Below are 12,786 nucleotides of genomic sequence, written 5' to 3' on the forward strand. Positions count from 1 at the left end.
TCAGATGTTTGATGTTGCTTAGATAAGGACTGAGTACTACAATCTACAAGAACATCTTTCACTTTTGCTGCACACAGTATATTTCAATATGCACAAAGGAGTCTAACATTTCTAACTGTTTTCTCTAACTATCCCCGCAATTTGCATGGGATATTCACTCTTCATTTGATCAATACTATCTAATCTAACATAGTGTCTGGTGACTATCTGCAGTGCGCAGCTAGCCTGACGCACGCTTCGCTGTTCGCTTCATCAGAGGCAAAAAAAAAAGCGAAGCAAAGATGGCGATACTCTCAGGAGCAAAAATGCGGCAGCCGGGGGTTAGTACATATGAAAATGCAATAAAAAAAAACCCAAAATGGGGGTTTTATTGCATTTTTACTTTAGTACATCCTGCCATAGGACTGAGGGCAACCGAACACACCCCTCAGAGGATTGGCTGTATTACAACTGAGGGCTGAGGCTGACCTGGGGAAGCCTCAGATGATGGGGCTGGTGTGTATGTGAACCGTGGAGGTAGAATCGGGTTCCTGGACATGCAGGAGGTTAAGCACCATTTGCCCGAAGGCGCAAAACAAAAAAGAAAGTCTGTTTATTGAACACACAGTTAGACACCTTGGCAATTGAGATAACTTTCAGCAGTAACTTGTGCAGATAAATATAGCAGTACAGTTCCTGGGAGCGCAGTGGTAATGAATACTGTGGCAATGCAGGATGAGATGTAACAAAGTCCTTGCAAGACCTGGAGTTGGAAAGTCCATAGGCCACAGCTAACCGCTATAACAGGGAACGAGCTGGTACTGCCCAGCAGATGACACACTGGAAGCTGGGTTGGCACAAGAGCACAGAGGTTGAAGGGAACTTGGAAGAATTGCCGGGGATGCCGGATGGAACCGGTGCAGACAGAAGGTGTACTGAACTCTCCGCTGAAGATAGAGTCTGATGGTGAGTATCGATGGTGAACTGTGGTTCGATGTTGTGTGGTAGATGATGAACAGATTGATTCTGGAACACCGCTGGAGATGGAGAGCAATACAGAACACCGCTGAGAGCTGGTAGTGACACAGGAACACCGCTGGAGATGGAGAGCGATACTGAATGTGATACAGAACACCGCTGAGAGCTGGTACTGACACAGGAACAACGCTGGAAGCTGGAAGCGAGACTGGAGCAACGCTGGAAGCTGGAAGTTGGAGATAAAGTCACTGTGGATTACAGAGAGCAAGGTTGGTAGGCAATGAGAGCTAGGAGTGATACTGGAACACCGCTGGAAGCGATTCTGGAACAACGCTGAAAGCTGGAAGCCGGTGATAGATCACTGCAGGACACAGGATGCAATGTAGGAACACAGCTGGAGTCAGGCAGCACAGCAGGATGGTAACTGGTGCGGGGTGTCTTTAAGTGGAGCAAGGTCACAGGAGCTGGAATACCTGGAAGCACAAGCTGGAACATTAACAGATAGGAGAGACATGTACAGTATCACTAGGATAGACAACCAAAGCGCTAACGATTAGGCAGCCTGGGTGCAGGATATTTATACCAGCTATTGGCTGAGCAATCAGGCAGAGTCCAAAGCACAGCGGATAGACTGTAGAATGACATGTGATGAAATAAAACATGGCTGCACCCATGTTTGAATCTGGAGGGAAAGTCTGTTTGGACTTTAGCATGTGGAACTCAGTGGTGATGGCGGCAGAGACCGCGGAGGGCAGGAGACGCCATTCATTATGACAGAAGGGATTAACTGTGTATTTGCCATGACAGCGCTGCCGGGATCACGGAGAGGAGACTGAGGCAATGTTGTACAGCGCGCTGCACACAGACAGCGCAGGTGGAATCCAGGCTTGGAGCGCTGGGCCAGTCTCAGGAGACACTTGGAAGGTAAGAAGTGGTGACTAATTACCCGGATCGTGACAGGCTGTATGCTAATCATCTAGAGCACCTGATTGGTCAAGGTGCCAATTTAACTCTCTGACATGGTGGCCTCCAGTTACTATAGCCCTGAAAAGCTAAGTGACATGTGCATAGGCGGAGCTGTGTGCCGTCTGTACACTATATGATTTAAATGTCTATATGTTGTGTGTCCTAAGAGGAATTCCCCCATGGATGATATTCATATTATTGTGTAACTGCATTAGAACTGGGGCTGTATGTATTGCTGGAGGGCAGACAACACATGAATTAGGGTCTCACCAACTAGCTCTGTGATATGGAGACCAGTATAATTCTGAGCGGTTTAAGTATAGTACAATGACAACTTAATTATTATTATAGGCAGTGCCGTTTCTTGCGGCGGGCAAGCCGTGCAACCGCACGGGGCGCCCGCCACGGCACTTCTTGAGGACTTTGAACCCCTCTCCTCCCGAGTGCCCAGCTCGGAGGGCGGGGTTTCGCGGAATGACGCGATTGCGTCGTGACATCACGACGCAATCGCGTCATTCCGCAAAACCCCGCCCCCCGAGCTGGGCACTCGGGAGGAGGGAGAAGGGGGAGCCAAGCCGGCCGGCGGCGCCGCCGCGCAGACGAGGGAGAGGCGGCTGAAGAGCGGGAAGAACCGCTTCAAATGTAAGTCAGCCCCTCTCCCTCTCTCTCTCTCTCTCTCTCTCCCCCTCCCTCCCACCACCTGCCGGAATGTGTAAAATGGGGACTCTTGCCTGCCGGAATGTGTAAAATGGGGACTCTTGCCTGCCGGAATGTGTAAAATGGGGATTCTTGCCTGCCTTAATGTGTAAAATAGGGACACCTGTCTGCCGGAATGTGTAAAATGGGGACACTTGCCTGCCGGAATGTGTAAAATGGGGACTCTTGCCTGCCGCAATGTGTAAAATAGGGACTCCTGTCTGCCGGAATGTGTAAAATGGGGATACTTTCCTGCCGTATTGTGTAAAATGGGGACACTTTCCTGCCGCAATGTGTAAAATGGGAGCACGTGCCTGCCGCAATGTGTAAAATGGGGGCACTTTCCTGCCGTACTGTGTAAAATGGGGACACTTTCCTGCCGCAATGTGTAAAATGGGGGCACTTTCCTGCCGTACTGTGTAAAATGGGGACACTTTCCTGCCGTACTGTGTAAAATGGGGGCACTTTCCTGCCGTACTGTGTAAAATGGGGACACTTTCCTGCCACAATGTGTAAAATGGGGACACTTTCCTGCCGCAATGTGTAAAATGGGGGCACTTTCCTGCCGTACTGTGTAAAATGGGGACACTTTCCTGCCGTACTGTGTAAAATGGGGGCACTTTCCTGCCGTACTGTGTAAAATGGGGACACTTTCCTGCCACAATGTGTAAAATGGGGACACTTTCCTGTCGTACTGTGTAAAATAGGGACACTTTCCTGCCGTACTGTGTAAAATGGGGACACTTTCCTGCCGCAATGTGTAAAATGGGAGCACGTGCCTGCCGTACTGTGTAAAATGGGGACACTTTCCTGCCGTACTGTGTAAAATGGGGACACTTTCCTGCCGTACTGTGTAAAATGGGGGCACTTTCCTGCCGTACTGTGTAAAATGGGGACACTTTCCTGCCACAATGTGTAAAATGGGGACACTTTCCTGTCGTACTGTGTAAAATAGGGACACTTTCCTGCCGTACTGTGTAAAATGGGGACACTTTCCTGCCGCAATGTGTAAAATGGGAGCACGTGCCTGCCGTACTGTGTAAAATGGGGACACTTTCCTGCGTACTGTGTAAAATGGGGACACTTTCCTGCCGTACTGTGTAAAATGGGGACACTTTCCTGCCACAATGTGTAAAATGGGGACACTTTCCTGCCGTACTGTGTAAAATGGGGACACTTTCCTGCCGCAATGTGTAAAATGGGAGCACGTGCCTGCCGCAATGTGTAAAATGGGGGCACTTTCCTGCCGTACTGTGTAAAATGGGGACACTTTCCTGCCGTACTGTGTAAAATGGGGACACTTTCCTGCCGTACTGTGTAAAATGGGGACACTTTCCTGCCGTACTGTGTAAAATGGGGACACTTTCCTGCCGTACTGTGTAAAATGGGGACACTTTCCTGCCGTACTGTGTAAAATGGGGACACTTTCCTGCCGCAATGTGTAAAATGGGGACACTTTCCTGCCGTACTGTGTAAAATGGGGACACTTTCCTGCCGCAATGTGTAAAATGGGGACACTTTCCTGCCGTACTGTGTAAAATGGGGACACTTTCCTGCCGCAATGTGTAAAATGGGGATACTTGCCTGCCGCAATGTGTAAAATGGGGACACTTTCCTGCCGTACTGTGTAAAATGGAGACACTTGCCTGCCAGAATGTGTAAAATTAGGACACTTGCCTGCCGTATTGTGTAAAATGGGGGCACGTGCCTGCCGCAATGTGTAAAACGGGGACTCTTTCCTGCCGCTATGTGTAAAATGGGGACACTTTCCTGCCGCAATGTGTAAAATGGGAGCACGTGCCTGCCGCAATGTGTAAAATGGGGGCACTTTCCTGCCGTACTGTGTAACATGGGGACACTTTCCTGCCGTACTGTGTAAAATGGGGACACTTTCCTGCCGTACTGTGTAAAATGGGGACACTTTCCTGCCGTACTGTGTAAAATGGGGACACTTTCCTGCCGTACTGTGTAAAATGGGGACACTTTCCTGCCGTACTGTGTAAAATGGGGACACTTTCCTGCCGCAATGTGTAAAATGAGGACTTTTTTTTTTTTATTATCCTGTGGTGGCCGTGATGATGAGATCAGATGAGGCCACGCCCATCTTAACAAAGCCACACCCATTTTAACGAGGCCACGCCTCCTTGCCGGGAGCCTGCTTTTACTCTTTATATCTATGGGGGGGGCGCATTTTTTTTAATGTGAATGGGGGGGGGGCGCATTTTTAAATCTCGCACTGGGAGCCAAATTGGCTAGAAACGGCACTGATTATAGGGTTACCTAAGAAATGGCCTTACAGCAGATAACCTCAAGAAATAAATGGGTGTTTCAGAATAATCAATGTTGAGGCCCTCATTCCGAGTTGTTCGCTCGTTCTTTTTCATCGCATCGCAGTGAAAATCCGCTTAGTACGCATGCGCAATGTTCGCACTGCGACTGCGCCAAGTAACTTTACTATGAAGAAAGTATTTTTACTCACGGCTTTTTCTTCGCTCCGGCGATCGTAATGTGATTGACAGGAAATGGGTGTTACTGGGCGGAAACACGGCGTTTCAGGGGCGTGTGGCTGAAAACGCTACCGTTTCCGGAAAAAACGCAGGAGTGGCCGGAGAAACGGGGGAGTGCCTGGGCGAACGCTGGGTGTGTTTGTGACGTCAAACCAGGAACGACAAGCACTGAACTGATCGCACAGGCAGAGTCAGTCTGGAGCTACTCTGAAACTGCTAAGTAGTTAGTAATCGCAATATTGCGAATACATCGGTCGCAATTTTAAGAAGCTAAGATTCACTCCCAGTAGGCGGCGGCTTAGCGTGTGTAACTCTGCTAAATTCGCCTTGCGACCGATCAACTCGGAATGAGGGCCTGAATGCGATAGATAGATAGATAGATAGATAGATAGATAGATAGATAGATAGATAGATAGATAGACCAAATACTAAAAAATAGACGGTAGTATACCAATGCTGTAATTCACATATATCCAGCTCGCCACCACTTTAAACACTTAGGGCGTGATATATCATTTGAATACCGCCCTATCTCCTTTCTAAAATGATCCCTGTTATCGCGCATATTGCGCCCATAGTAATCCGGTTTAGCTGTGTAAAGGGTTGGTCGCCTCACTACTCCAGGGGTAGCGAGCTGAAATGTTACCACGCTCCTGAGGACAGAAACAGAACGGTTGTGGAAAGGGGTGAAAAGAATTGAATACCGCCCTTATAGTGAGAAAAGACACTCGAATTCATGAATATATTGGGACTGCTGATTCACTGCGTGTAGCGCCAATCCCAGGATCCATTGGTCCAAAGTCTCTGTTAAAATTAAGCAAGAAAAAGTTCAATAAACAAGAAGATAAAAACACCTGCTCCCAAGTATGAGTATGATCGTACCAAGCAAACTATTAATCAGTGTGGGCGGTTACCACATGGCTTTACAACAATATCCCAGATAATCAGCTTCCACCCTCTGGAACTCCACTGGGATTCACACCCCACACCATCGACCACCAAAAGGAGCCGCAGTGTGCCGGAAACCACATCGGATGCAGAGACAGACGGAGGCGCTCGTGTCTTTATCTGCCTGATAATTAAAATTTATGGAGCTCCACCTCTTTGTTTAATTTTAACATATATACATTGTATATATATATATATATATATATATATATATGTGTGTGTGTGTGTGTGTGTGTGTGTGTGTGTGCAAGTCTCCCAAATAAAAGCAATATATAAAAACAGGGTTTTAGTACCAATACCACAACCTCCTATATCCTAAATCTGTCTGTTTTAATAATTCATGTAAGGGTACAGTTTATTGTTACATATAAAGAGCAACATTGTATTTAAAAGTGAAACTAATGGGCCCTACTCACTGGCCGAGGTGCCCGACGGCCGATACGGCCGACGAGCGACCCGGCGGCGGGGGGGGGGGCAGTGACGGGGGGAGTGAAGCTTCTTCACTCCCCCCGTCACCCGGCTCCATAGACATGCAGGCAAATATGGACGAGATCGTCCATATTGGCCTGCATGCACAGCCGACGGGAGATCAGCGATGAACGAGCGCGGGGACGCGCATCGTTCATCGCTGTAGTCTCCACACTGAAAGATATGAACGAGTTCTCGTTCATTTATGAACGAGATCGTTCATATCTTTCAAAATATCGCTAGGTGTGTAGGGCCTATAAGAACTTCGTATTAAACAAGAAAGGTGATTTCCTGAAGAATTAAAGCAGAAATTGACTGGATATTTACCGGATCTCACGCATATAAAAACTACAGTAGCAGCGGGGGCTGTAATGCTCTGATTGGAAGAGAAATCGTCAAAGTAAAAAGTAGCAGTCTCTGTATAGAAGATATTATTCTATTTTTAAATCACTTTTTCTAACTTTTCACTTACTTTACTTGTTTTAATATATTTCATTTTGGCTGAATAATTTTAAATGATGATAATAAAGGAAATATTTTAATAATTGATGAGTTAATTGTGAGGTTCTCAATGCACCCAGAGAACGGCTTTCTTTTCTGTGTGTATGTGTTATGGGCCCTCATTCCGAGTAGTTCGCCCGTAAGTTTTTTTTGCAACGGAGCGATTAGTCGCAATCTGCGCATGCGCAACGTTCGCAGTGCGCCTGCGCCAAGTAAATTTGCAAAAAAGTTTGGTATTTTACTCACGGCTTAACGAAGAAATTTAATCGTTCTGGTGATCTGAGTGTGATTGATAGGAAGTGGGTGTTTCTGGGCGGAAACTTGCCGTTTTATGGGTGTGTGCGAAAAAACGCTGGCGTTTCTGGGAAAAACGTGGGAGTGTCTGAAGAAACGGGGGAGTGTCTGGGCAAACGCTGGGTGTGTTTGTGACGTCAGACCAGGAACGAAACTGACTGAACTGATCGCAGTGTAGGAGTAAGTCTCGAGCTACTCAAAAACTGCTAAGAAATTTCTATTCGCAATTCTGCGAATCTTTCGTACGCAATTCTGCTATGCTAATATACACTCCAAGAGGGCGGCGGCTTAGTGTGTGCAATGCTGCTAAAAGCAGCTAACGAGCGAACAACTCGGAATGAGGGCCATGGTCCTTTCAAGCTAAGGGTAGCACTCCCTATTGAAAATAAATACAGGTACCTGTATGTGAATATACCATATCAAAAATCAAAAGAAAGGGAAAGAGAACATTTATGTCAAATTATATTCACTGGTGCGGGAGTATCTTTTGTATTGTTTAAAAAGCAAAACTACGACTACTTACAATCGCATGTTGGAGGCCGCTCAGCATTGTAAGTGCAGCCCAGCGACGTGATCGCAATCCAGGCTGCGTATGCAGGCGCACTTCCGCCGGGTGGTATTTATGTGACCGGCGGTCGGGAGACCGATGGTCACATGACCTCCACCGTCATCCCGTCCCCTCATTATCCCGATGGTCGGCATGCCGACCAACAGGGACTATTTCCATTCGTGGGTGTCCACGACACCCATAGAGTGGGAATAGAACGGTCGCCACCGAGCCCGCAAGGGGCTTGCTGAACTCGCCCCTCCCCGCCGGGATCCCGGCGTCGGTATGCTGACCGAGACATACTACACCCCTTCCGCCATGTTTCAGATTTCTGGAAACGAAGGCGAGGTTATCGGGCCGCCCTGAAAACAGCCATTACAATCTGAGTTCCTACAGCAGAGGATAAATCTGCATGAGACCCCCTGAAGTGTGATATTGCTATTAGGGGTCCATCATTATCCCACTGTATATGACAGCAATGTCTATCTAAGTGGGGGAGGGTTGCAGTCGTTAGGTCGACACAGCTTAGGTCGACAGTTATTGGATCGACCACAATAGGTCGACATGCGCTAGGTTGACAGGGTAACTAGGTCGACATGGTCATTAGGTCGACCTGTACTAGGTCGACAGGTCAAAAGGTCGACATGAGATTTTAAAAAAATGGGGGGATTTTTTTATACTTAACGATCCACGTGGACTACGATTGGAACGGTAACCTGTGCCGAGCGCATGGTGCACTAATTGGGGTTCCCCGTCACATTACGCAGGAAATGACACCAAAAACACTCCAAAAAGCCATGTCGACCTTTTGACCTGTCGACCTAGTAAAGGTTGACCTAGTTACCCTGTCGACCTATCATGGTCAACCCATTGACTGTAGACTTAAGTTGGGTAGACCCAAAGACCCATACCCGTGGGGCATAGGTGTATAATTGCCCCATACAAGAAGCACAAGTAACGGGGAGGTATTAATATCCCCCGACACACAGGATATATATGGAAATTGTGCCTTAATAACAGAGTGTAGTTCACACTATGTAAATGCACGGTATCAGCAATTAGACTGTCACATCCTTTTGAAGGATGAATGGTTATCATGTGGAATACAGTGTTATTGCTCCATACGGAGAATGCAATAAACTGAGGCAATTGAGAATATACGGGTATTTGCTGGTATATTCATCCGGAAAGATGGGGTATATGCAATTGCGGTCGAATTCCGGCTGGAATTCGACCGTTTTTAAATTCAACACAATTTGACCGTCGAATTCCGGCCGCCGGTGCCGGAATTCGACATATTCAATAAAAAACGGATTCGACAGTCCCGCTGTCGAAAAACGGACCAATTGACGGATAAGTGCGTCCTGGATTCGACTTTTTTCGGACGGCACAAAAATGGTTAAAAATCCTAAAAAAATTTGCGTGGGGTCCGCCCTTCTAAGCATAACCAGCCTCGGGCTCTTTGAGCCGGTCCTGGTTGTAAAAATACGGGGGGGAAATGGACAGGGGATCCCCCGTATTTTTAGAACCAGCACCGGGCTCTGCGTCCGGTCCTGGTGCAAAAAATACGGGGGACAAAAAGCGTAGGGGTCCCCCGTATTTTTAACACCAGCACCGGGCTCCACTAGCTGGAGAGATAATGCCACAGCCGGGGGACACTTTTATACCAGTCCCTGCGGCCGTGGCATTAAATACCCAACTAGTCACCCCTGGCCGGGGTACCCTGGAGGAGTGGGGACCCCTTAAATCAAGGGGTCCCCCCCTCCAGCCACCCATGGGCCAGGGGTGAAGCCCGAGGCTGTCCCCCCCATCCATGGGCTGCGGATGGGAGGCTGATAGCCTTGTGTAAAATAAAAGAATATTGTTTTTTGCAGAAGAACTACAAGTCCCAGCAAGCCTCTCCCGCAAGCTGGTACTTGGAGAACCACAAGTACCAGCATGCGGGGGTAAAACGGGCCCGCTGGTACCTGTAGTTCTACTGCAAAAAAATACCTAAATAAAAACAGGACACGCACACCATGAAAGTATAACTTTATTACATACATGCCGACACACACATACTTACCTATGTAAGTAGAATCCGGGGTACCTGAAAATAAAATTATACTCACCTAAATCAAGTGTGTCCCGTTCTGTTTTTGTAATCCACGTACTTGGCAAAAAAACAAACCGCACACCCGATCCACGAACTGAAAGGGCTCCCATGTTTACACATGGGACCCCTTTCCCCGAATGCTGAGAACCCCCATGACTCCTGTCACAGAGGGTCCCTTCAGCCAATCAGGGAGCGCCACGTCATGGCACTCTCCTGATTGGCTATGCGCGTCTGAGCTGTCAGACAGCGCATCGCACAGCCGCTCCATTATGTTCAATGGTGGGAACTTTCCGGTCAGCGGTGAGGTTACCCGCGGTCAGCCGCTGACCACGGGTAACCCCACCGCTGACCGCAAAGTTCCCACCATTGAATCTAATGGAGCGGCTGTGCGATGCGCTGTCTGACAGCTCAGACGCGCATAGCCAATCAGGAGAGTGCCACGACGTGGCGCTCCCTGATTGGCTGAAGGGACCCCCTGTGACAGGAGTCACGGGGGTCTCAGCATTCGGGGAAAGGGGTCCCATGTGTAAACATGGGACCCCTTTCAGTTCGTGGTTCGGGTATGCAGGGTTTTTTTTGCCAAATACGTGGATTACACACTGGATTTAGGTGAGTATAATTTTATTTTCAGGTACCCGGATTCATCTTAGTCGGCGTGTGAACATAGGTAAGTATGTGTGTGTCGGCATGTATGTAATAAAGTTTTACTTTCACGGTGTGCGTGTCCTGTTTTTATTTGGGTATTTTTTTTGCAGTAGAACTACAGGTACCAGCGGGCCCGTTTCCCCCCGCATGCTGGTACTTGTGGTTCTCCAAGTACCAGCTTGCGGGGGAGGCTTGCTGGGACTTGTAGTTCTTCTGCAAAAAAACAATATTCTTTTATTTTACACAAGGCTATCAGCCTCCCATCCGCAGCCCATGGATGGGGGGGACAGCCTCGGGCTTCACCTCTGGCCCTTGGGTGGCTGGAGGGGGGGACCCCTTGATTGAAGGGGTCCCCACTCCTCCAGGGTACCCCGGCCAGGGGTGACTAGTTGGGGATTTAAAGCCACGGCCGCAGGGACCGATATAAAAGTGTCCCCCGGCTGTGGCATTATCTCTCCAGCTAGTGGAACCCGGTGCTGGTGTTAAAAATACGGGGGACCCCTACGTCTTTTGTCCCCCATATTTTTTGCACCAGGACCGACGCAAAGCCCGGTGCTGGTTCTAAAAATACGGGGGATCCCCTGTCAATTCCCCCCCCATATTTTTACAACCAGGACCGGCTCAAAGAGCCCGAGGCTGGTTATGCTTAGGAGGGGGGACCCCACACATTTTTTCCCATGATTTTAACCCATTTCCACCCCTTCCCACTGAAAACCAGTTAAAAAAAAAATATTATTTTAAAAAATATATAAATAATACTTGTGTCTCCTAATAGACAAACCAAGTAGATAATCCCTTCTAATATAAATAGATGTGCTATTAGCAATAAAAAAAACCATGGCCCTCATTCCGAGTTGATCGGTCGCAAGGCGAATTTAGCAGAGTTACACACGCTAAGCCGCCGCCTACTGGGAGTGAATCTTAGCTTCTTAAAATTGCGACCGATGTATTCGCAATATTGCGATTACTAACTACTTAGCAGTTTCAGAGTAGCTTCAGACTTACTCTGCCTGTGCGATCAGTTCAGTGCTTGTCGTTCCTGGTTGACGTCACAAACACACCCAGCGTTCGCCCAGGCACTCCCACCGTTTCTCCGGCCACTCCTGCGTTTTTTCCGGAAACGGTAGCGTTTTCAGCCACACGCCCCTGAAACGCCGTGTTTCCGCCCAGTAACACCCATTTCCTGTCAATCACATTACGATCGCCGGAGCGAAGAAAAAGCCGTGAGTAAAAATACTTTCTTCATAGTAAAGTTACTTGGCGCAGTCGCAGTGCGAACATTGCGCATGCGTACTAGGCGGATTTTCACTGCGATGCGATGAAAAATACCGAGCGAACAACTCGGAATGAGGGCCCATGTTTTTAATTTTTTTATTAGATTCCGCCAGCAAAGTGAGGCGGAATGAAATTGACGAAATTACTGTCGAAAAGCACTGTTGTCGAATCGACATTCTTCAATTGAATATACTTTTGTCGAAAAGCCGCATTTTTTCCACTGCAGACATGTCGAATTTAAAAAATGTCGAATTGCAAAAAGTCGAATCTGAAACGTCCGTTTTTTTGTCGAAAATACTGTATTGCATTGTCGAATCCAATTCAACATGTTTTTTTTTTGTCGAAAATGGCCCGTTTTTCAACTTTTGCGGCAATTCGACCACAATTGCATATACCCCATGGACTTTGAATGAATGTGGCTATCATACCAGCTACAATATTATCCATAAGGGCTAGTACAAAGCTTATACTGAGTGTACAGGAATTGCTGATTAGCCCAGAGCTGTGACTATCAGGTCACCTACAGTTACCTGCGCTAACCTTTTACTTGGCTGACCTGTTACCTGTGCTTACCTGTTACCTGCGCTTACCTGTTACCTGTGCTTACCTGTTACCTGCGCTTACCTGTTACCTGCATTTACCTGTTACCTGCACTTACCTGTTACCTGCATTTACCTGTTACCTGCACTTACCTGTTACCTGCATTTACCTGTTACCTGCATTTACCTGTTACCTGCGCTTACCTGTTACCTGTGCTTACCTGTTACCTGCACTTACCTGGCTTACCTGTTACCTGTGCTTACCTGTTACCTGCATTTACCTCTTACCTGCACTTACCTGTTACCTGCATTTACCTGTTATCTGCACTTACCTGTTATCTGCACTTA

At 47.7% G+C, this 12,786-nt stretch overlaps 1 long non-coding RNA gene across 1 annotated transcript in view; it reads left to right on the forward strand.

Moving 5' to 3' along the window:
• Positions 1–499: 499 nt before the first annotated feature.
• LOC134911901 (uncharacterized) overlaps positions 500–12,786 on the forward strand; it is a 35,085-nt gene continuing 22,798 nt past the window's right edge. The window contains exons 1-2 of the long non-coding RNA XR_010176950.1: positions 500–945; positions 1,765–1,881. This is a non-coding gene — a long non-coding RNA (uncharacterized LOC134911901). The remainder of the gene's footprint in view (positions 946–1,764; positions 1,882–12,786) is intronic.

This window comes from Pseudophryne corroboree, chromosome 4, assembly GCF_028390025.1.
Source record: "Pseudophryne corroboree isolate aPseCor3 chromosome 4, aPseCor3.hap2, whole genome shotgun sequence".
In the NCBI taxonomy this organism is placed as follows: domain Eukaryota; kingdom Metazoa; phylum Chordata; class Amphibia; order Anura; family Myobatrachidae; genus Pseudophryne; species Pseudophryne corroboree.